The sequence below is a fragment of the Hyperolius riggenbachi genome, chromosome 3 (assembly GCF_040937935.1).
Source record: "Hyperolius riggenbachi isolate aHypRig1 chromosome 3, aHypRig1.pri, whole genome shotgun sequence".
Taxonomy (NCBI): Eukaryota; Metazoa; Chordata; class Amphibia; order Anura; family Hyperoliidae; genus Hyperolius; species Hyperolius riggenbachi.
This window is the reverse complement of record NC_090648.1, coordinates 304,528,702-304,555,089: the sequence shown is the minus strand read 5'-3', so window position 1 is coordinate 304,555,089 and position 26,388 is coordinate 304,528,702. Positions and strand designations below refer to the sequence as shown.

At 44.7% G+C, this 26,388-nt stretch overlaps 1 protein-coding gene across 2 annotated transcripts in view; it reads left to right on the top strand.

Moving 5' to 3' along the window:
• Positions 1-259: 259 nt before the first annotated feature.
• SYT1 (synaptotagmin 1) overlaps positions 260-26,388 on the top strand; it is a 765,091-nt gene continuing 738,962 nt past the window's right edge. Inside the window, exon 1 of one of the 2 annotated variants that reach the window (XM_068276627.1) lies at positions 260-626. The gene's annotated coding sequence lies outside the window, so the exon portion shown is untranslated. The remainder of the gene's footprint in view (positions 627-26,388) is intronic. The other variant, XM_068276626.1, reaches the window with a different exon arrangement.

Here is a 26,388-nt window from a genome sequence, read left to right as displayed (position 1 = left end):
GCGTACTGGGGCATATTCAGGTCACAGCCAGATGTTCTGCCTTCCCCGTGCACAGGTTGCAAAGTAAGCCAGGGTCACTTTGCTGTTCCAGAGGACTCATACGGTGTCCTTGATTGTCATTCGCCGGGATCTCCTTCCTCCCTGGCCCCTGCCCATCTGGAGGATAGTAATACATGGGATGGGCGACGCAGGTTGTATTTGTGCTGCTAGATTGGATATTCAGGGCAGCATCCTGAGCGGGGAGCCAATGGGCTGCGAGCGCTCTGCTGGGTCCTGCCTTTCCACAAGGAGGGATGCCGGAGAGGTTGCAGTGAGCTGATGCTCCACTCTTAGCAGTCTGGTGTCATCCTTACTCAGTCTCCTCTATTATTACCCATAGCAAAAACTTGAGGGGGCTATACAGCTTATTGCTCACAGAGAACGCCTCGTTCTCTGCCTGCTTCATTGTGTTGTGTCTGTGTGGCTAAATCAAAAGGCAGCTGCCTGTAATAAAGAGCAGCTGACAGCAGCTGATCCCCCTCGCCTCCAGTATTGTACATACCTTTTGTGTTGAGTAGGCAAGAGTGGAATTCTTCCCTGCAGGCTGTACGGAAGAAGCAGAGCTGAAGGACACCCTCATCTTGCAGGTAAGCCTGGCATTTCTAGATTAAATGCACGATTTCAGTCGCCCAGCTTGTTTTGAAAGGACACCTTATGGTTAATTTGTGGATGAACCGAGCACGTTACCCTGTTAAGTAGATATGGATCAAGCTGTCATGTGCCTCTGTAATTGGAGCAGTTTGTATTATGGGGGCGAAATGCATTATTTCATTATGATTGGATTGTCCTGTGTCTCCCTACCTTGCACCTTCCCTACATGAAATATTCATTGCTGAAATGGCCAGGGGAGCAAATCACCTAGGCTGCTATGGTTGGGCAGAGCTGCACAATACTCAGGCAACTTGGCTCTGAGTGTTGCTTTATACTTGACATGCTTGCTTAAAAAGCCCGGTGATTGCTTAATTGCTGTTGATTGCAAGTGTCAGCTATCAGACACATCTGCTGCCTCTTCAGCTTCCTGCACTTTACAGCTTCATATGCTGAGTTGGTGACACCCCATAACACTGTAAACTGCTGCTGTGTGGTCCTCCTCAATGTGGAATTGGCTCTCTCCCTGGCTTGTCGCTGTCCATGGTGCTGATAACTTTTAGACTAGCCGGCTTGTCCTCCATTGTAAGTGCTGAAGCGTCCGGCCATTATGAAAACAAAGTGCAGTATATTGCTGAACAGGGACGAATTAAAACTTCGAATTTGTCTTCAGTTCACAAGTCATTAGAGTGACCTGGGTTCAGTCCAAGCCCAACATACACACACTGCTCCTTCATTGCTTGTATGTGCGATAGATGAGTGAACTTTTAAAAATATGCACTTCACATTGGTAAACATCAGAAATGAATGTAATATGTTATCTGAACAATCCAGTTGGTTTCTATCTGTTGCCCTTGCACACATCTGTGTGGGATGCTTAGCGTCAGCAGAAGGCTACATAATGAAACTTGCCTAGGACAGAGCTATGCACTGTGTCACTTCCGTGCAGCATGATCAGCAGTAGGAAAATGGAATATGGTGGTCAGATTAAATGTTCCTGCTTTATGTGGAAGAACAGCACCATTGTGTGCATTATAGTGTGCCTGCTGCTAACCATCTCCGAGAAAGGGGAAAGGAAAGAGGCTCACCTAATTGCACAATGAAGAAAAGGGGTGGGAACTTACTGCTAGGGGACCATAAGTGCTGAAACAGGACATCATCAGAAAGATTGCTCCACACCTACCCCATCTATTATAATATGAATGTATCAAGAGATGACAGACAGGCATGCATGCATTATATGCTAATTATTGCACATTTACCTGCATACTCACAATATTCATCAGAAAAGCATGGCATATAGATAAGACGTCCTTCCTTGTTGGAATGTCTTGGTGTTTTCCTCCATGTGTAATTCAATCATTAACCTGATGCAGGCTGCCTTCTACCATTATTCATTAGACCCAGCTGGATGATTTCTGTCAGATGGGAAGTGCTAGTGCAAAATCTCTAGGTAAATGTATTTGGAAAGCTTTCCAAGTATAGTCTTAAATGAGCACACACACAGTTGGCTGCAGTGTGCAGGCAGATGTTAGCATGCTAATAAATCCTTTCTTTTGACTGTCAATGGGGCTGTCATGTCTTACTCTGCTTCCTTAAAAATTCATTCCTTAGATAATGAACTGTCTAAATTTCCAGGATGGGCTGCTTTTACTTTGACTGTTCCAATGTATGCATTCTGTGGCATGAAATATAGATTGGCGCCTTAGTAATATAAGGATACAGTTTGCACATCTGGCATATGGTTATGACTTGCTAGAGTATATGGTCTAATGTATTAGCTTGTACAACCGCAAAGAGAAACTACACTGTTTGTGTTTCCATAGATAAAACTCCTACTTAAAAAATCTATAGGTATACGTATGACTTTTTGAATGGCATTTGAAAGCATCCAGCGGGCTCAGCAAATTTTGACTTTTATGGCATTACAGTCTTCTCCCTACAAGGACAAAAGGACAATCATTCAATTGCTTAATGAGTGTTAATGACATGTATAGATGCTGTATGTTACAATTACCAGTCTCTGGTGCCAATAGTGGCAGAGGAGAGGTTATAACAGGTTTAAATGCAGCTGAATTCTTTTAAGAAAGTGTTTCAGTGCAACTGATTTTAACAGTCAATCTTTATAGAGTTAATAATTGATGGTGATTTTACACTGTAATGTACATCTGTTCACCTTTTCATATATATGCTAAACTCTTACAGTGTTGTCAGCATACAACTGTACAAGACATTTGACAGCAAGGAGATCATTTGTACAAAGGACTACAGTATATGTAGGTAGCTGAGTTAGAACATCAGGATATTTCTGGATATACATTTTCTGATCATTTTGAATTTTCATTGTTAACTTTTCTAAGAGGATTTCCAGATCTAAACAGGTTTCTTTGGGGAGCTGTTTGGTTTATCTGAAATAGGAAAGCAAAGTCAAGAGTTGAATAAGTAAGGTATGCGCCACCACTCTCTAACTTCACATTTGACCCGTGTTGAGGGGTAATTAAAGGTTTTACAAAAGACATTTGTACAAATGATCACACACTGTAATCTAAAATGGTGAGATATTTCATAAGATACATAAATATGTGACGCACACTCTGCAATAGATGTCTTCCTCTGTATAACTTTTTCCACCCTATAAAATTATAAATATTGAATTATGAAATTCTTGCTATATTTGTTGCCTCACACTTCCCATGAATAATGAAAAGGCGTTATTTTCACTCTGCAGAATTATCACCAGCATTTCCTCAACACGTTATCAAGTTCATTACTGCAATTATAAACACGGCCAGTGTATGTGATAGTTGTGCAGCTGTCACTTCCAGCAATCCGTGCATTTATCATGTACTGCTCTGCAATGGCTGGAGTTGACACATCTATATTCAAAACATGCCAATGCTAGCAAAAAAATACTGGAGTATAAAAGCCGGCGTCCCACAACCCCAGTCTGGCTTTCTAACGCAAGGCTACTTTATATTTGCGATTTGCACAGATTTGCAAAACCCAGTCTTTTTCAAAGAAGAATATATAAGCATTAAGCACTGGAGAAAGGAGTCATTTTAGCCAATGATCTGTTTGTTAGGTAATGATCTATTTTGGTGGTAAGAGGCTTATTAAAGCTGAACTCTAGTCTCAGTTATAAATTCAGCAACACGCAGATGACTGTTTACTTAAATTAATTTGACTCGCTGAATCTCACATTTTAAGTATTTTTACAAAAATGACCAACTTATAATAAATAGCTATGCAGGCCTGTGCTCACTGTTATACAGAATGTCCCAGTACACATGACTAGGAAGTGGATTGGGGAGGGTAGGTTGCAGTATCACCCCATGCATTTGTAAGCTGGACTGACACACCACTGTGTCTAGATAGGCACCTTAACCACTCCCAGGAGTGACCTCCACAGGTCACTGGATGTATGCTAGTGTTGTCCACACAAAGCATAATGTGGCCTAAATTAGAAGGTGAAATTTAAATCTGTGGTTCAATCTATTTTTTTTTAATTCATCAAATGGAAATTAATTTAAAATTAATTCAAAAGGTTTTTAAATACTATTTTACAAGTTCAGAGATCCACAGTGACAGCTCTCCTGCTCAAACACACTGTCAGCCTGAAACATTTCACTTTTGGTCACATGGGCATGGAAGGTGCAGGGTGATTCCTCTGAATGACCGCCTGTTATGACTTCCTGTAATACTAGGCATACACGACTCGTTTTTGCCGCTCGATTCTCTCATTCGATCGTTTTGCTGCTCGATTCTGTAGTCGATTCTCTTATCTCCCGCTAGTTTTTCTTATCTTTTTCCATTCACTGCAGTCCAGAATCAAGCGGCAAAACGATCGGGCGGGAGATCGGACATGTCGGAAATTATCTATCGAGCCATCTTAATGGCTCAAAAACAAGCCGTGTATACCAAGCATTAGGGAGGTGTGAACAGGAGGAAGGAGACTGCTTAGGAGGAAGTGAGGTGTAGTGCATTAGTTCAGCAGATATCGTCCCTTTTTAGATAACTTTTTTTATTTTACGAAGCTATGTTATACAAAATACATATACAGTATTTTAATTAAATGCATATAAAACTTGGCCTTTAAAGTAATGGGGAGATTGTTTGAACATGTTAGTGCTTTTATTTTAGGAAAGGGTATAATCTGATGTAAGGCTAAATATTTTCCATAGGAAGGATCTTCAAATCAAATCTATACCTGTAATATAGTCAGGGTATTGCAGGATAATAACCACTATGTGGCAATATGAAAGTCACACAGTTATAGGGTGTCCATACATTACTTGTTTTTCTCATCAATATCTCCCCGATTTGATCATAATGATCTGTGGTCACCTAATCAATCATTTTCATCGATTTCTTGCCAAAATTAATCAAAAGGGATTGTAAAAGCGTGCTGGAAAATCTCAGTTTCAAGGGGTTGATTGGGTGTGTGATGGTAACAGCGTTCAATTTCCCAATGACTAACAGGCCTGACAAACCCCCAGCCAGCCTCCCCCCCACCTGTGTGTGTACCACCCGGGCCTGTTGTGAACGTTGCAGGCTCACCTGTCCACTGGCATCACTGCTCACCTTGCTCTGTGTCCAGCATCTTTCTTCATTGCTACCAGGGACATGTACCACGTAATACATGATACTCTGCTACCACTACATGCAGAGTCAGTGTCACATGGTATGGGCGCTCACAGAGTGACAATTCAAAAAGACGCTGGACACAGGAGGAGGTGAGGAGTTACCTTACCATGGCAGGTAAGCCATCAACACTCACCATGGAAGGTGAAACCAGGTAAGGAGAAGCAACAGTACTAGGACAATTTCCAATAGATGCTGAAATCTATTGGAAATCTGTCTGCAGTGTATGGCTAGACAATAGATCCTTCTCTAATCAGATTCAATTAGAGAGGGATCTATCTGATAATCGATCTTGTAGCAGATCAAGAGGTGTATTGACACCTTTACTGTCAGGTGGACCTTCCAACAGGAACATTGGAAGATCTATACTAATTACAAATACATTACAGTTTCCCATTGTGACCTGATTCTTTGTGGCCTAATATTACAGATAAAGATTGTGAGCACTAGAGCCAGTCTAACTTTAGTGAGTGCAGGGGACCGTATACAAATATAGACATCTAATATTTTAACATCCTGCATCTATGATGGGCGTGACCTGATTGGGCAGGGCATGATTGATTGGGCATATTTGGCCTTTTTATTTTCAACAGACCTGACTGTGTGACTGTAGGGTATGTGCACAGTTATATGGTCTATGCACTGTGTGTTCTCGCTTCACTTTAGCCACATTTACGTATGGACTTTTTATGAGGATATCATACTGGTGGACCCCTGAGCATAGATGCATCCAGAACTATTATTCATGCATCATGCATTCAGCACCAGTTAAATGTATTATATTTACATAAACCCCATACTGTGAACAGGAATACATTTTGTGGTTGAATGATTGCATGGTGATAATGCCGTCTTGCGAACAAAAGCTATTTTTAAGTTCCCATCACAAACCTGGTTCAGCATATATCTTTTGTTTGTTCGGCAGCAGTTTTGATCATGAGATTATTTTTGAGCTTCTCTGTGAGTCTTTATAATCTGACTACGTGACCCTGTGACATTTAGCCATTGTAAACTAATGTCTAAGACTGGTGTTTTCAGAGGCATTAATACCCTTTTAGTGTCTGGAACAGATGTCACCTAGTAACATCAGCGTTGCTTGTAACTTCCAAAAGCAAAAGACAGTCTCCATGCAACAGTGACAATAGTAGCTAAAGCTATAGCCACAGTAAGGGTACATGTGCACCAATAAAACAATATAATTTAGAGATGTAGCACATGTCAGAGGTGAATTCAAGTAAACAAAAAGTTCAGTCAAGGTTTGATTTAAGGAGTGAGCACTGTATTTATTCCAGGAAAATAAATGTCTTATTTTTGATGGGAGTAAACAACAAGTTTAACCACTTGCCGACCGCGCACTCATACCGCGCATCGGCAAAGTGGCAGCTGCAGGACCAGCGACGCAGTATTGCGTCGCCAGCTGCAGGCTGATTAATCAGGAAGCAGCCGCTCGCACGAGCGGCTGCTTCCTGTCAATTCACGGCGGGGGGCTCCGTGAATAGCCTGCGGGGCGCCGATCACAGCTCGCAGGCTAAATGTAAACACAAGCGGAAATAATCCGCTTTGTTTACATTGTACGGCGCTGCTGCGCAGCAGCGCCGTAAGGCAGATCGGCGATCCCCGGCCAATCAGCGGCCGGGGATCGCCGCCATGTGACAGGGGACAGCCTGTCACTGGCTGCACAGGACGGATAGCGTCCTGTGCAGCCCCGATCACCGGGGATGAGCAGATAGGAGAGGGAGGGGGGAATTTCGACGCGGAGGGGGGCTTTGAGGTGCCCCCCCCACAACATGCCAGACAGGAGCAGCGATCAGACCCCCCCTGCACATCATCCCCATAGGGGGGAAAAAAGGGGGGCGATCTGATCGCTCTGTGTGCCAGGTGATCTGTGCTGGGGGCTGCAGAGCCCACCCAGCACAGATCACAAAAAATAACGCTGGTCCTTAAGGGGGGGTAAAGGGTGGGTCCTCAAGTGGTTAAAGAGGAACTGTAGTGGAAATAACATAATAAATAAAATTGCTTATTTTTTGCAATATTCATATTATTTAGTCAGTGTTTGCCCATTTCAAAACCTTTCCTCTCCCTGATTTACATTCTGAAATGTATCTGTAACGATCGGTGTCTGCATGCAGAGAGAATCTGATTATTGGTGATCTGCAGAATCACCAATAATACAGATATAGTTCTAACCTCTGCACACCTATGTATACTCGTGATAGATATATATAGTGAGTGTTTGGTGTAACAGTATGACTTTGAGCAACCCACCTGATGAACAGGTGACCCTAAGCAGTACAGAAGATACTTCTATGGAGGGTACAGAAACCTTCCAGCAGCCTGAGACTCTCCAAGGGGTGGAGTCAGGCTGAAGGTAGGAAGGACCAGAGAGTGAGTGACACCTGAAGGTGGATGTCACTGACTGATCTTGGAGACTATCTCTTAAGTGGAGAGAGATAGCTCTCGAGGTCGGGCAAGCCAGGTCGGCAACACACAGACAGATAAAGTACAAAGACAGAAGGCTGATTCGGTATCTAAGTCAGGCAGGGTTTGGCAACGAGATATCAGATATGCGTGGTACCGAATCAGAAAGCAGAGGGATAGTCAGGAAAGCAACAGGTCATAACAAATAACACACAATGCCTAGTCTTGGGTGTGAGGTCCGTGGTCTCTACACCCCGGAACTAGTCTGAAGTATAACAGAATGATAATGCAAGTTCCCTAGTCTTGGGTGTGAGGTCCGTGGTCTCTACACCCTGGAACTAGTCTGAAGTATAACAAAATGATAACACAAGTTCCCTAGTCTTGGGTGTGAGGTCCGTGGTCTCTACACCCTGGAACTAGTCTGAAGTATAACAGAATGAAAACACAAGTTCCCTAGTCTTGGGTGTGAGGTCCGTGGTCTCTACACCCTGGAACTAGTCTGAAGTATAACAGAATAATAATACAAGTAATCTGGCTCAGTGTGAATTCCCAGGTCCTCCTGATTCAAACACACTGTTGGATCTGACTAAGGTCTGAGTGCTTCCACGTAGTGATCGCAACGGCAGACAACCAGCAACTGACAAGCAAGCTGTATATATAGTTGCAGGACTCTGCCGCCCCGCCCGAGCCACTCTGCCAGTCAGGAGTCCAGCAGGAATCAGCTGATCGTCCTGATCAGCTGATATATCTCCTGCTGGTATAAAGGTCCTGACTTCTGGCTTATGCGCGTAGCTCTCCATCCAGGTGCACTAGAGATCCCAGCCGACCCGGACATGTGTTGCTGCGCGGACAAACCACCGCACTGGACGCAGAATCAGCCGCCTTGCTGTCGGTACAAGCGGCGGCTTTTCCGCGTTTTCCCACAGTACCAGAAGCACGCTGCTGCGTGCAGACCACCGCGCTGGACGCGGAACCAGCCGCCTTGCTGTCAGTACACGCGCCGGCTTTTCCGCGTTTCCTTACAGTATCACTGATGGTAACATCTTACGTTCTGCCAGGTGATCTGTATGGAATGTTCTATGCATTCTATGCACAGAGATATTGTTTGCTTGGCTGTTGGAAAAAAAAGTTATTTCCCACAATGCAGTGAGGTTCACAGACAGCAAACTGTCTGGACCATGGTTATTACATCACACTGTGGGAGGGGTTTCACCACAATATCAGCCACACAGACCAAACTGATGGTCTATTTGAGAAAAGATAAATATTTCTCGTAGGAAAGGATTGAAGAAGTTAAATTATAGGTTCCTCTTTAAATTTAATGGCTGGAGCTTTTTGGATACTTGGGCCCTTATTTTATTCACTTTTTCTACTAAGTTTCTCCTAGATGATATTTTCAAACCTCATTAATAAAATTCCTTTTTACGTCACTTGCAAGCAAAAAAGTGCTCTGAATAATTTTAAAAGTAATTTTCCACCTACTTTGTGGTACTTTTTCAATTGCAGAGTGCTGAAAAGTTATTTCAAACGGAAGATGAAAACTTGTCCTAGGAGATACGCTATGAGAAAAAGTGAATTGAATATGGGCCTATGTTTTCCAGCTCACACAAAGCGCAAAGTTATTTTGTATGATAAATGCATGGGAAATACAGAGAACAAATTCCAGCACTCCAGTAATCAGTATGTGTTTTGAAACACCCAGCGACGTATTTATAAAGAAATGCTGATCTGCAAAAAGGTTGCAGAGAGAACCTCCAGATGTTGATTGAGGGAGCAATCAGACCACTGTTGGGATTGTATAGTACACAGAAGCTAAGCAATGCAAAACTGATTGATGCTAGTGTTATTTGGGATCCTTCTACAGTGTTACTGCTTGATATGTTGAAATCTGTTAGTAGCTATAAGAGATTGTTGATTCCCCAATTATTGATTGCTGCTAAAAGTTTCATTCCAGTTAAGTGAAGATGTCAGGATCCCCCAACCCTTAAGGATTGGGTGGGAAAAGTTAATATATTGAAGGACGCAGAGAATCAGCTTGTGCCTCAGCAGGATAGACTGGAGGTGTTTAAAGAGAATCTGTACTCTAATATTCTTACACTAAAAAGCATACCATTCTATTCCTTATTTTCTCCTGGACCCCTCTGTGCTGTTTCTGCCACTCTCTGCTGCAATCCTGGCTTGTAATTAACAGTTTTAGGCAGTGTTTACAAACAAACTAACCAGCTTGTGATAGGCTCACATAAACAGAGTGTGTGAGTCATACAGAGTGTGCAGGGGGCCTGCAGAGGGTGTGTATCGCTTCTATCCAATCACAAGCAGCCCTACACATTCCACACATTCAAGCCTTAGCCCGACAGACACGACAGAGGAAATGAGATAAGATTTATTACAGAGACAGTGCAATTAGGAAAGGCTGCAGTAAGCCAGAGCACATTAGAACAGGCATAGGAACTTATAGGATAGAAGAACTAAGGCTGAAAAATGTGTTACAGAGTCTCTTTAACGATAAATGGGATAGATGGTTTGTGTTTTAGAACTCGTTTGAGTATGGAATTATGATGAGGGTGTAGGGGAGGAGTCTCTTTTCGGTAAATATTTGGAATTGTGATGTTCATAATTGTAGGGAGGATTTCTCAGTTTTGCTGAATGTTATTATATGAGATTTTTGATATAGATGATTGGAGGGGGAGGAGAGGAGGGGTTGTTTTCTTTTGTTTGATTTGTTTTTTAGATTTCTGTTAATAGGAAATGTGGGAGAAAATGGAGAAAGGGATGCTTTATGGTATTATCGATGATGGTATTGTTGCATTATTTGTGGATGCATTTCTTTTTCTTCCAATAAATTAAATGATATGAAAAAAAAGCAATGCAAAACTGAAGACACAATAAAGTGCACTCTGTGTAGTAATGTCAGTGTCAACTGTCACCTCTGCTAAAGATGATCTCATCTGATGTAAAGTGCTGGTGATTCGAACCACTATAAGTGATCATGTCCATGTCCTCAGGCCTAAGGAAGTGGCAGTAACACTACACCCCTATGAAACACGATGCAAGTAAAATGATATATCAGTAACCAATCCATTGATCCCAAGAAGGAGTTGTGGACTTCCATTAGTTGACATCATGGCCTGCCATCTGACTCACAGGCTTAAACATGGATTAGGTTTACTACTGGTCACTCATAGGGGTTCTCCAGCACTTTACATTAGTTGAAACTATTCCAAGTGGAGATTACAGTTGACACTGAGATTACTTTTCATCTCCTTTTGTCTATTCACAACTAAAATATAGCGTTTTTTTTATTATTTTTAAAAAATCAGTTTGCCTCATTATGACCAATTGATTTATAAAGGGGCATTCTGATATTATATGTAGATAAGTCAACGAAACAGTGATGCACAGCCTACTGGCTTGCATTGTGTCTCTGAACTATTAGTTTTTACAGTGCATGATGCAAACATCGCTGTGCTTCATAGTGTAGACAACAACATCCTCCATTTTGAGGGCCTGTTCAGACTATGCGCGTTCCTAGACGTTTTCAGGGGACACGTACGGGTACCAAAAACGCATAGGAACGGCTCCTAATGCTTTTGAATGGGCTAGTTCACATGTATGCGTATGAGACGCATACGTTTCTCATCCGCATTGCTGCACGCAGTTCTGTGCGTCACGCATAGAAACGGACGCAATGAAAGTCTATGGACGCGTATCAAAAACGCGTACTATTGCGTTTTTAGCGTCCGTTTTCCTCTGCGGTTCCCATAATTCTTTTTTTTCCCCTGGGTCACGTGTGTGTGCAAAACGCAATAGAATACGCATTAGAACGCAAGCAAAACGCATGCGTTTTTCAACTTGCGTTTCTTTGATTTAAAATGCATTCTTCATACGCAGATAGTCTGAACAGGCTAATGTGCTATATTTTAGCAACAATGAGAAGATGATCAGAGTGATCCAGTGCAGATTTCGTGCAGATTTTAAAAAGTAAGACAAGGCTGCACTAATGGAAAAAGTAAAGTGCTGATTCCTTCTTCCATTTACTTATGTCACATTAACTTGCAGTATGTAGCAAAAATCTTACAAATATGACTGGTTTTGAACTAGCCCATCTCTTCATTGGGGGATTCTCATAAAATAAAAATCTTTTATAGTACATTTCATTATGGGACACATGTACATCCTATAGGTGTGTATTTTTAACTTTTACAATTTTTTTTTGCAATAGTGGTTCTTTAATTGTCCTGTCGGTGGTGTAGCTAGAGACTATGGGGCAACATAGCAAAAGTTTCATGGGGCCATCCAATTTAGACACTTTTGAGCAATGTCACCTGCCCCTACCCTCTGGATATAAGTTGACTGGGAAATTAACATGTCCATGCATTGTGCACTGTGTAAAGTTCATGGGCACTAAGACAAATGTCAGAGGGTGGAGAAGCAAAGGAAAGTTAATAGTACACATCAAGTACTTGTACCTGGGCCCTCCTTTCTCCAGTAACCATAGCAGTTACTATGGCTGCTATGGCTATTGCTATGCCCCTGTCAGTCCAGTTGTTTTGAAATCCTGGCAAGGCAACATTGCTACACTCCATAACAGCCAAGGAAACAAATCTTGAAACTGAAAAGATAAACCTGTTACTTTTTCAGTTTTTCCAAATTTCACTTTTCAGACTGTATTTGAGATTAAAGGATTCACCCATTCAGAATATTAGATGGGCATGTCCTCTGAACTGTAGCAGTGCCCCAGTCTCTTTCTGTTATGGAAGATTATTACTGGGAGGTCAGAGACAGCACCAGCCATGTGATGCTAATCTTTGTATTTTTTGTTCTTTAACTTTGCTGAATTGAAAACTGCACTGGGGCTAGTGTGTAGAATAGATGAAGAGGTATATATATTGAATGCCAGGACTTAACTTTAACCACTTGCCAACCGCCCACTACCTATGGGCATCGGCAAAGTGGCACCCCCAGGACCGCGTAATGCCGATCGGCGGCGGTACCTGGGGGACTGAGTAGCCGGGGATCATGCACATGGATGGGCACGCATCCACTGGCAATAGGCTATACCCACCCGTGACGTCAACCCACCGGCCAATTAGCAGCGTGTGTGGATTGTTAACCCCCGATCTGCCCCATACAAATTGTAATCATTCAAAAAGGACCGGCACCACTCCGTAGGATTATAGCTCTTTCACAGCTTTATTATGTAAGCATGATAAGCAACAACAAACTGTTGTTTCGGCCTCCAATGGCCTTTGTCAAGTTGCTGGACAATCATATAAACACATAGTGCTCAAACATATACATATATAGTGCAAATCCCGCCCCCAAACGGACCAGTGACCAATCAGGGGAGGTATATACAGGAGGACCTGGTGGAAGACTGAGCCTGTCCAAATGGACGAATAGCAAGTAAGAAAGTTTAAATTCTAACACTCACCAGTCAAAACGAGGGTCCACCCCTGCCTGCATCACTAGCAAGCGAATAGGCGCATCAATATGCCGAAAACCGCCGCCTCCATGCACGGAGGAGAGCGGTGTGACGTCACAGTCATGTGACTCAGTCACATGAATGAGTCAGCTGATCGGCCCAACGAATCACTTGCGCCGAGACGCTGCCAGATAGCTCAGCAGCCCCTGCATCATCACGGTGGGTGGTGCTACAGCGGCCAAGTAGCCGCCCATATTGCCATAGCAACGGAGCGCGCATCAACATACAAACATACAAACATAGACCGCAGCACTCACCAAACCGCTGCAGGGTTAAAGGGGAACTCCTCATATCTCCAATCACTTCCCACGGATGGTCTGAAAATGAATAAAACAAAGTGACATAAATATTAAGACAGTAACAGAGCCATAAAAACCTAATATCACAATATCATAAATAGAGGTACACAGTATCAAAATACCCATAAATTAAATACAGAATCCCAGATCTATCTCACGATTGAGTCCCGCCCTCCCCATAGCATCCAATCGCCTGATCCAACCCGCCTCTCTAACTCCATGGGCTTGATTCACAAAGCGGTGATAACTCAGTTATCACGCCTAAAAGACTTTAGGCGTGATAAGCGGTGCAAAGCTGAGTTATCACCGATTTGTGCTGCTCTTCGCGCGAAGCTCCCGCGCGCAAAGTTTTGCGCGCGTAGCGCACCGCGCTGCGCGCCCAAAGTCCCATAGGGCTCAATGGACGCTGCGCGCGAAGCACGGCACACTGCGCGCGCAGCGCGGTGCGCTACGCGCGCAAAACTTTGCGCGCGGGAGATCGCGCGAGTTTCTTCTTATCACTCCTAAACTGAGTTTAGGAGTGATAAAGGGCTTTTCACAGGCGTGCAAACACTTTGCACCGCTTTGTGAATCAAGCCCCTTGAGTCTATCACCTCCCCGCCATTGTGCAGGTACCCCATCAATGGCCATTACCCTAAGCTGGGAAACAGTGTGTCCACAGGCCTTAAAATGTTCCGCTACTGCCTGTCCCGCTGTGCCTTTACGAATCGTGGATTTATGAGCAGAAATCCTCATCCTCAGGCACTGTGTAGTCATGCCAACATAAATGAAACTACATGGGCACTTCAGTAAATACACAACGCAACTTGATTCACAAGTATAGTGCCCTCTGACATGATACACAGTGCCCAAGGTGGGATGAGTGAATGTATTACATCGTATCACACTGTTGCACATATGGCAGGACAGGCAGGGGAACATTCTGGTTCTACCACAGTGAGCCTGAACAGAAGGTGCCGTTTTAGGTTGTAATTTATCACGAAGCGTCGGTGCACGTCGAAATGACATTCTCGGGGGATAATTAAATTCCGGCACTGTGGGGAAACCATCCCTTAACAAGTGCCAGTGTCGTCGAACCGCCCTAGAAATCACGTCGCTGCACGTATTATATGTAGAGACAAAAGGGATACGTGGTACCCTCTTGTTGCAAAGGGATCGACGAGATCTTCCCTCTTGAAGAATTTCAGATGGATATCCCCTTTTCACAAATTTATTACGTAATTCATTTTTCCGATCGGCACATCTGTCAGGATCACTGACGATCCTTTCCACCCTAGAAAACTGACTTCCAGGGATTCCATCCCTCACACCACCAGGATGGAAACTACCATAGTGGAGGGTGGAATTTCTGTCCGTCGGTTTAGTATACAAATCAGTGGAGAGTATTCCCCCACTGTTGCACACCATTACATCAAGAAAAGGCAACTGTTTGGTGTCCCAATTAGCAGTGAGTTTAATCACTGGGCATCGTTGGTGCAACTCCTCAATAAATGAATCAAGGGCACAACGTGGCCCCCTCCATATGCAAAACACGTCGTCAATATAACGCCACCAGCAAACTGCATGTTGGCGAAAAAAGGGGCTCGAGTAAACAAACGACTCCTCATAAAACCCCATAAATAGGTTTGCATAGGAGGGGGCCACGTTGGAACCCATAGCAGTCCCCCGTAACTGTCCGTAGAACCGCCCCTCAAATTGAAAATAGTTTTCTTTAAGTACAATTTCGAGCAGCTGCTTCAAAAACCTGCGCTGGGGGGTGGTACAGTCAGAGTATAACATAAGGTACCAATCGACCGCCTCCACACCTCCATTGTGTGGGATGGAGGTGTAGAGGCTCTCGACATCCAAGGTGACCAAAGCTACATCCCCCTCCAGAGGTGGCAGCTCTCTCAACTTATTCAAAAACATCCCTGTGTCCTGCAAATACGAATCAAGGGAATGTACAAACGGTTGAAGCAATTTGTCCAAATATTGTGCAATTGGTACAAAGACCGAGCCCACCCCCGCCACAATAGGACGTCCAGGAGGATGATGTAAAGTCTTATGTATCTTGGGAAGAATATACATATGTGGCGTGGTGGGATTGGTCTGCTGTAAAAATTTAAATAAAGGTTCATCAATGATGTCCCTAGCCAGGGCATCACGTAATACCTTCAAAATCATTCCCTGAATCCCAGGCAATGGATCACCTGGTAATTCTACATAGACACACTGATCAGACAGTTGTCTATAAATTTCACCAATATACTCATCCTTGTTCAATACAACAATGACTCCCCCCTTATCCGCAGGGCACACAACAATATCACTGTTGTTCTGTAAAGCTTTAAGGGCAATGTTCTCGGACTGAGATAAATTATGAGAGACACGAAACAACCCACTCCTATAGTCATGTTCAATTCTCGCCAAATCATCCATCACCTTAGAAGTATAAGTGTCAATAATAGCATGACTAGGAGGTTTGAAAGTACTCGGATTACGTAAACTAGTGTCTCTCAAACGTAATGTATCACAGGCTGTATTCCCATCCCCTCTAGGGAACGAGGCCTGTGGGACAGTACCAAAAAAGTGCTTTAGCTTAATTGAACGAAAAAAGCGGTATAAATCCATCTCTAACTTGAAAAAGTCAGGCAAGAAGGTGGGACTAAAGGAAAGACCATAATTGAGCACATGCTCCTCAACTTCAGACAACACATGGAAGGAGATATTTACCACCAGATTGGACGAAGTTATCTGCCCCTCCTGGGCCTGAGGTTCATCGGATTTCTGGGAGGTTTGTTTTTGAGTCCTCCTCCTATATTGGCGGCCAGCTCTCCTCCTCCTGCGCCTTGGGGGTGTGCTGGGGAGTTATCCCTTGATGTGGCAGCTTCTTCCGAGCCTGATGTACCTGCTCCTGAGCCACTTCCTCCTGGAATGCCACGACCTGTGATTCGTTGGCGCAAGTGATTCGTTGGGCCGATCAGCTGACTCATTCATGTGACTGAGTCACATGACTGTGACGTCACACCGCTCTCCTCCGTGCATGGAGGCGGCGGTTTTCGGCATATTGATGCGCCTATTCGCTTGCTAGTGATGCAGGCAGCGGTGGACCCTCGTTTTGACTGGTGAGTGTTTGAATTTAAACTTTCTTACTTGCTATTCGTCCATTTGGACAGGCTCAGTCTTCCACCAGGTCCTCCTGTATATACCTCCCATGATTGGTCACTGGTCCGTTTGGGGGCGGGATTTGCACTATATATGTATATGTTTGAGCACTATGTGTTTATATGATTGTCCAGCAACTTGACAAAGGCCATTGGAGGCCGAAACAACAGTTTGTTGTTGCTTATCATGCTTACATAATAAAGCTGTGAAAGAGCTATAATCCTACGGAGTGGTGCCGGTCCTTTTCGAATGATTGCTGACTGTGGCCCCTTGGTACTGGGGTGAGGACCTTGGCACGCTAGCTGTTTATACTGAGCCTTGGTGGTGCTCCTGGACGCTTGAGGAACCCCATACAAATTGTATAATACACTTTGTTAAGCTAACAAAGTGTATTATACAAGCTGCCTCCTGGCCTGGTGGTCCCAGTGATCGAGAGACCACCAGGGCAGGAGGCAGCCCTTCTAGTAAACACAGAAGCACACTGATCCTGCCCCCTGATTGCCCACAGCACCCCTCAGACCCCCCTGATCACCCCCTCAGACCACTGTTTGCACTCAATCACCCCCCTAATCACCCATCAATCACCCCCTGTCACTATCTGTCAATGCTATATTTTAGATTAGGTCCTAAACTGCCCCCTGGGGGCTCCTGATCACCCCCCACCCTCAGATCCTCCCCAGACCCCCCTCCCCCCTGTGTACTGTATACATCTATTCTCCCCTGTAATCACCCACTGATCACCTATCAATCACCTGTCAATCACCCATCGATCACCCCTTGTCACCACCTGCCACTGGTGCCACCCATCAGATTGGACACTAACCTGCCCCTTGCTGGCACCTGATCACCCTCCTACACCCTCAGGTTGCCTGCAGACCCGCCCTCAGATCACCTCCCAAGTGCATTGTTTACATCTGTTCTCCCCTCTAATCACCCACTGATCACCCATCAGCAGTGGCGTCGCTACCATGGGGCGGCCAGGAGCGCTCCTCCCCAGAAGCCTTGATGATACAGGAGGGGAAGCAGCGCTGAAGGAGGGGTGGCAGCATCGGCGGGGAGGGGGGAAATACCCCCCCCCACATCTCCCTCACCTGGGTCCCCTCCTTCGGCGCTTCCCCTCCACGGGCGCCGGCAACGGGCACTGACAGGGCGGCTGATAGCCGCCCTCAGCTTACCCGAGCAGGGCTACGGGAAGATGGCCGCCGACGCCCGCACTGGAGACAAAAATAGACGGCAAGATGGCCGCCGACGCCATCTTGCCGTCTATTTTTGTCTCCAGTGCGGGCGTCGGTGGCCATCTTCCCGTAGCCCTGCACTGATGACGCAGCGGGAGACTGCGCAGGACATTCAAGAGGAGCTGCAGAGAGAGAGGCTGCCTGGGATTCAGAAGAGAGGTTTCATCTGCAGGTAAGTGAATGTTTTTTTTTTCTTTTACAGGTGCACTGGCCCGGCCACCCACCGCTGCTGCCCACCTACCCACCACTGCTGCCCACCTACCCACCACTGCTACCCAGCAGGCTGCCCACCTACCCACCAGGCTACCCAGCAGGCTGGCCACCTACCCACCACTGCTGCCCCCCTACCCACCAGGCTACCCAGCAGGCTACCCACCTACCCACCATGCTACCCACCTAACCACCACTGCTGCCCACCTACCCACCAGGCTGCCCACCTACCCACCAGGCTACCCAGCAGGCTGCCCACCTACCCACCACTGCTGCCCCCCTACCCACCACTGCTACCCAGCAGACTGCCCACCTAACCACTAGGCAATCAGGCTGCTCACCCTTCACCACCTACCCACCAGGCTATCAGCTTGACAACACTCAAATCTGCTACCGACATTGTGTATTTTGTGATCAGATTAACTACCGATATTGTGTATTTTGTGGTCAGATCTGCTACCGACATTGTGTATTTTGTGGTCAGATTAACTGCCGACATTGTGTATTTTGTGGTCAGTTTAACTACCGATATTGTGTATTTTGTGGTAAAATCTGGTGCTGATATTATGTATGTTCTGGTCAAATGTGCCGCAAGATTGAATGATTTTTTTCTGGTCAAATCTGCCGACATGATTGAATGTATTTTCTTGTGAAATCTGCTCACATAACGTGTAATGTCTGGGGAAATTTTCTCGCATTACGTGTATTTTATGTTGAAAGCTTCTGACATTTTGTGTATTTTCTGGAGAAAAGCTGCGCAATGATGTGAATTTTCTGGAGAAAGGTTGACTAAAACTTGGGTGCACTTTTAAATTAGCTCCGCCCCATCCGGTCATAGCCACGCCCATGTTGCGCCGCGGGTGGTGTACCGTGGGTGGGGGGTGTCTTTCAATACCTAGCACCGGGTGTCAAGTGCCCTAGCTACGCCACTGCCCATCAGTCACCCATCAATCACCCCCTGTCACCACCTGTCACTGCTACCCATCAGATCAGACCCTAATCTGCCCCTTGTGGGCACCCAATTACCCGCCCCCCCCCTCAGATCGCCCTCAGACCCCCCCCCCCCCCCCCCGATCACCTCGCCAGTGCATTGCTTGCATCTATTCTCCCCTCTAATCACATCCTGATCGCCTATCAATCACCCCATCACCCCGTCACCACCTGTCACTGCTACCCATCAGATCAGACCCTAATCTGCCCCTTGTGGGCAGCCAATTACCCGCCCACACCCTCAGATTGCCCTCAGACCCCCCCTGATCACCTCCCCAGTGCAATATTTACAACTGTTCTCCCCTCTAATCACCCACTGATCACCCATCAATCACCCCCTGTCACCACCTGTCATTGCTACCCATCAGATCAGGCCCTAATCTGCCCCTGCGGGCTTCTGATCACCCGGCCAAACCCTCACCCGCCCCACCACAGTGACAGAATGTTTTTTTTCTGATCACTGCTGCTCTCTACGACTTAATTGTGGCTGAGACCAACCATTATGCCACACAATACGCAACCGCCAATCCAAGAAGCTACCATGCCCAGCCTTTTCGGTGGAAGCCACACCAAGTTTCCGAATGTAAAATTTTTCGGGGCCTTCTCCTTAACATGGGTCTAGTCAAAAACAATGTATTGCGGACTTATTGGTCTACGCACCCAATACATCACATGCCCATGTTCTCTGCTGCCATGCCCAGGTCACCATTTGAGAACATCCTGCGCTTTCTGCACTTCAGTGCCAATACAACCTGTCATCTAAGAGGGCACCCTACTTATGACCGGTTCCACAAAATTCGGCCCCTCATAGACCACCTGTCATCAAAATTTGCAGATGCTTATACCCCTGAACAGTCATTTTGAGGCAGTCTGGAAACCAAATGCCTCAAAATGACCTGTGAAATCCTACTGCACTCATAAGACTTTGGGTCCCTTAGCGCACCTAGACTGCAAAGTGTCACACATGTGGTATTGCCGTACTCAGCAGAAGTAGTATAATGTGTTTTGGGGTGTATTTTTACAAATACCCATGCTGGGTGGGAGAAATATCTCTTTACAGGAGTGCTTACAATTTAGCACCCCTCAAAATGCCAGGACAGTAAACAAACCCCACAAATGACCCCATTTTGGAAAGTAGACACCCCAAATTATTCAGAGAGGGGCATGGTGAATCCGTGGCAGATTTCATTTTTTTTTTGTCACAAAGTGTCATTTTCCGCTAACTTGTGACAAAAAATAAAATCTTCTATGAACTCACCATGCCTCTTAGTGAATACTTTAGGATGTCTTCTTTCCAAAATGGGGTCATTTGGGGGGTATTTATACTATCATGGAATTCTAGCACCTCATGAAACATGACAGGTGCTCAGAAAAGTCAGAGATGCTTCAAAATGGGAAAATTCACTTTTTGCACCATAGTTTGTAAACGCTATAACTTTTACCCAAACCAATAAATATACACTTATTGGATTTTTTTTTAATCAAAGACATATAGCACAATACATTTTGACAAAAATGTATATAGAAATTTTACTTTATTTGAAAAATGTCAGCAGAAGTTTAAAAAAATAATTTTTTTTGACAAAATTCATGTCTTTTTTGATGAATATAATAAAAACTAAAAATCACAGCAGCAATCAAATAGCACCAAAAGAAAGCTGTATTAGTGACAAGAAAAGGAGGTAAAATTCATTTAGGTGGAAGGTTGTATGACCAAGCAATAAACCGTGAAAGCTGCAGTGGTCTGATTGGAAAAAAAGTGTCTGGTCCTTAAAGGACTTACGAGGCCAAAACGGCTAAAAAAAGCCTAGTACCTTTAAAATGTTTAAATGCACGGAGGACGCCGTCCGCGCCCTCCGTGCAGTTCCGCCGGGTCCCCTTCCTGTAATCGCCCCCCGTGCCGATCGCGGCCCCACAGGCCGGGTCGGGCTCTCGTTCCGCTCCCAATATGGCCGCTTCCTTCGGCCGCGGCTGCGCAGTCCGCCTGGCCGCTAGTGCGGCTGTGCAGCTCTACGGCCAACCCCCCGAACCACGCACTGTAGCGTGGATCGGAGGGGTTGGCCGTAGAGCTGCGCAGCCGCACTAGCGGCCAGGCGGACTGCGCAGCCGCGGCCAGAGGAAGCGGCCATATTGGGAGTGGAACGAGAGCCCGACCCGGCCTGTGGGGTCGCGATCGGCACGGGGGGCGATCACAGGAAGGGGACCCGGCGGAACTGCACGGAGGGCGCGGACGGCATCCTCCGTGCATTTAAACATCTTAAAGGTACTTGGCCTTTTTTTAGCCGTTTTGGCCTCGTAAGTCCTTTAAGGGGTTTTAAGACTGCAGTCCTTAAGTGGTTAATATGTCTGTTTGCATTTCATCTTTTTTCTCCTTGAAGTCTTCTGTGTTATTTGTAAAAGCTCCTCTCATAGTAGTTTGACCTCATGGCCTTATGACGGGCTGAGGAGATGACATCACTGGCACTGAATGATTAATAATGTCGCTATAGATAAGATTAGGTGTGAATCATTATGTTTACTTGTACCTTTGAACACACTTGGGGACATCAACAGACTGGGGAAGCTGGATTTTCAGATAATGGTTTTAATGCATGAATAACCTTGGATGAAAAAAATAACTATAAATAATTTTTTGTGACTTCATTATGGCAAAAACCCTTAACACTTTCTATATCTAGCTATTGTCAGTAGGAAATGAACATTTCAGGGTGTTACTGTTATCTGTTACAATCTCTATTTATTAATTGTCACTGTCATGATAAAAGTATGTAGACTGTCACTAATAGCTTGGTTTTTTTTAGCAGTAACTCTCTAGCAGTTACATATTACATATATTACATACATAGTCCAACCATTGGATTGACTATGAATTTTGAAATATTGACCCAATGGATCCACAGTACAAGCATGACAGAAACTAGTAACTTCTAAAAATCAGTAGTGGAAATTCCTATATTTATGACATGATAGGTTCTCAATATGATAAACTGTATAGCTTGTTTACATAAAATCATCACACACTGATCAAGTGCTTCTTCAACTTGTGGTTACTACTATTAATGTGTACCTGAACTCAGGTAATCCTTTGAGAACAGAGTCTATGAAAAGCTTCCCTTATAAACATGTTTCCACCCATAACTCTTGTTTGCATGAAGGTAGCTGCATTCAAAAGCAATCCCTGTCTTTTGTAACAATCTGTGAGGTTCTTGAAATATAAAATCCCTTTTCATGTAGAACCAATGTTTCAACAGAAGGCTATATGCAGAGTTCTCCCTTAAGATATAGATTCTAGTGAAACATCTTGCTGGATAGAGGGAAGGCCATCTAGCTCTGCGCTACATGTTGATCAGTCCGGGAGGCACCAAAACACAAAATGGAACTTTGACAGCATGCAGAGGAACAACAGTTTCCATGAAATAGCAAAGGACAGGTCATCAGAACCCCAAGTATGGGCTTGCTGTGATTGGCATGCTCAGTGGATGGTACGTCAATCATATAAGCCATTAGAAAGCTCATAATGTAGTTAATACGTATCATCCACCCACAGCCCACCTACAATGTGACGAGACTAATTAACACTTGTTAAGCTGGAGAGTTTTATTGAATGCAAGTTGTGTCCATATTTTTTAGTTAGCTTACTTGTGCTTATACTTGCCTATTTATGTCTTCTGATGTTTACTTCGGAACTTAGGTGCTTACTTATGATTGCTACGCTAGCGTCTTTAACTTTGCTGCTACTTTAAGATGGACTAAGATAGTCCTACTTCTTGATTTGCTGTAACCAAGATAACATGAATCAACACCTTGTATTGCTGATTGATGCAAATAAATACTCCTAACTACTCTGAGCATCAGATGGTCTGCTGAATCTGTGGGAACTTCCAAGTGATAGAAACGAGGCATGATGATTGGTGCTGAAATGCTGCAATGCTGATGCAGCATTGTTGTCTTCCATTAGGTTGCATGGTCATATTTTGTAACACAACACATGAGGAATTATGTGTAAACAGAACAGCTCACTGTCAAAAAACATACATGTCTGTTACTCACAATAGTTATAGTTTTTTCCTTTTCTTCTTTAATGACTTTAGCTTAACTTTGAGGTCAGACTCATTCCCTTAACTGGCGTGGCTGGGTAGGAGTGGAATAATTTAGTCCTGATTGGCTCACAAGGCCTGACTTTCAAAGACTTCTCCAAAGATGCCCAAGTATCTCCAGTGCAGGTATCTTAACCACTTGAGGACTGCAGGGCTAAACCCCCCTAGTGACCAGGCAATTTTTAGCTAAATTGGCCACTGCAGCTTTAAGGCCAAGCTGCAGGGCTGCACAACTCAGCACACAAGTGATCCCCCCCCCCTTTTTCTCCCCACCAACAGAGCTCTCTGTTGGTGAGGTCTGATCGCTCCCCCATGTTTATTTTTTTTTTAATCAATATTTGTGTTGCTGCTTTTTTTTAAAAAACAAACTGTTGCTTTAAACCCCTTCCCTCCCTCCCTCCCTCCCACCCCACAGCCGGCCAATTACGGCTATCGGCTGTCATAGGCTTCTGCCTATGAGAGTCGATCGCTCTCTTGTCCCCCATGGGGACAGCCGTGTCACACGGCTGTCCCCAGTGCAGCGCTGCTGCTCATCGCAGCGCTGCACCTAGTAAATAGACGGCGTGATCGCCGTCTAACAGTTTCCCGAGCGGCAATAGCCGCTCGGAGACTGAAGACGGGGCGGAGCTCCGCCCTCCGTGCATGAGATGCGCGCGCACCATGCGCGCGATTTGATGCAAAACAGAGCCCTAGGACTTTACGCCAATTGGCGTTAGGCGGTCTTGGGGCTGACGCCGCGGACACGCCTACTGGCGTGACGCGGGCGGCAGAAGGTTAAAGAGGAAAGTGACTTACAGTGTACCCAAGATGACATGATGAGACAGACATGTGCATGCACAGTGCCAATCATATAGAAAACATCTTTACTGCTAGTAGGTCTATCACTGTGGAATGTCTGTTTAGTGTATGTTCCAAAGCCAGTAAAAACAACACCTGGTCTTCCAGAATGTTCTGGGAGGAGAATTCTGCAGAACTAAACAGTTTGGCTGAACGTAATTGGGAGGGTGGGGTACATACCAATCTACAGCATGTGTAAAGAACTTTCTCAAGAAAAGGAAACGGCATCAAATGGGAAACTAAATGGATCCAATCATGTAGCTAAACAAATGTGGAACAGTGTCTATTCCATGCACATGCCAACAAAAATGTCAATAAAAAAGCAAAAAGAATGAGGATTGGCTCTTAGGTGCATGGAAAAGAGTAAAAAAATGTTTTTCTTTATTATATAAATCGCATATATAAAACCACTACAAACAAATCCCCCCTAAACATACATACAAACCCACAGACATGAAGTTAAATACTCCTCCTAACCACCTATACCACCTGAGGGGGCTGCAGTCCCCCAAAAAACAACTGGTTGTTGAAAAATGCAGAGTCCACTTCCAGACCACAAACATTGATAATCATCACAAAGAAATCCGACTGTGGGATCCCAAGGGGCATAACAAACTTGTTACTGACTGATGCATGAATGGCAGTTATGATGAATATAAGCAGTGTGTGGCTTCCACATAAACATAAAGCGATGGATGCATAGTTCACAGTGTCTCCAAGCAAGTTGCAGAAAGCTTGTTAGTAGATGCAAGCAAGATGGGCCAAATGATGTGCACTATTGTCCATGACCCTCACTCACAGGGCGATAAGCACACAAAGCAATAGCAATGGCAGAAGCAGCATATACTACAATGGATGTCCCTCAATCGCAGGGCAGGTAGCAGCCATCAGCAAATTCCTAGTGCCCACATCATGCAAAAACGGCAACTGCAACAGTATGGAGTATATGCAGTGTTCATCAAATGTATATCCCTCCATGCAATAAAATTGAGGCAATGTGGGAAGCAGTTGAATCAATTGATGTTGTCAGGCATGCCACATAGTTACCAAACCAATGTCCGTGGTCGGATGAATGTAGGAAGGCTTCTGGTATAATCCTGTTGGGTCAGGTGGATGGAGGTGGAGAAGGAGATCTGCTGCCAGGATTGCCTGACATGTTTCGCCGCAACTAGCGGCCTTTTCAAAGGCAGGCAGCGTAAAAAAATGATCTACAGCAGTAGATAGATATAGAATTTGTTTCTGAAACTGAAACCAGGATAGTTAATGTAAAATGAGGTATTCTAGATAATGTAGTATATTCTACTATATGTCATTATGGTGCCTCTGTAAGTGTTCTACACAGTGTTTGTGAACATTATTATAACATGTATCCCTTTATTGACTGTGTTGGCTGGGTACCCCCTGTTGTGTGCAAATTCATCTAAAGTGACCCATCACACACAATATATATAGTTTTAATATGCATAAGTGTGCATACATGCTTTTCAAATATTTTTGATGCCTTATGACTGTTTATGTTCTAATTATAATTTTCTATCTTTAAACCTACTCCATGGGCCCCTTAAAATACCCCCTGGGGCAGTGTTCCCCAACCCTGCCCTCAAGGCCAACCAACAGGGCATGTTTTGTGGAAATCCGCAGAGGTAGTTAATCAGCTCTGCTGAGACACTAATTAGCCCACCCATGGTTGTGTGGTTTCCTGCAAAACATGCACTGTTCGCGGGCCTTGAGGACATGTTGGAGAGCTCTGCTCTGTCTGGGGTACCCATACCATGTGTAGTAAACCAAGAAAACCTGCACTAGATTTTTTTTGTCTGCTATTATGGCCTCCATTCATAAAAGCAGTGCAATAAAAAAAAATCTGGGAGGGAAAAGTGCGGTATTTTCCCGGTCTGTGTGCTAATTCATAAAGAATTTCCCAGCGGCCTTTGAAGGTCGGTAAATTACAGTAGCCCATTGAGCGGTAGAGCAGTGTAGCCATTTCTCTCTTTTGCCCTGCACAGATGACTCACACAGACGGCTCTCTGCACAGAGGACTCACACAGACTTTCCCTGCACAGATGACTCACACAGACTGCTCTCTGCACAGATGACTCACACAGTCTTAGGCTCCCTGCTCAGACTTTCGACTCCCTGCACTTTGCATTGTTAACACCTCACCAGAGGTGACGGTAACTTGTTGAGACCTCACCAGAGGTGTCGGTATCTATTGTCAGGCTTACCGCTTGTTGAAGGCTTTATGAATTGACATTTGCTGACAATGTACTGACATGTGTTGGAGGTAACTACAGCCAAGTGGGTAATTTATCTCCCTGCTTGGTAATTGTAGCTTTTCATGCAGTAACAGCCTTTATGAAATGACACATTGCTAAGTGCTCTGGAAAGTCTGCTGTTTTCAGCATTAA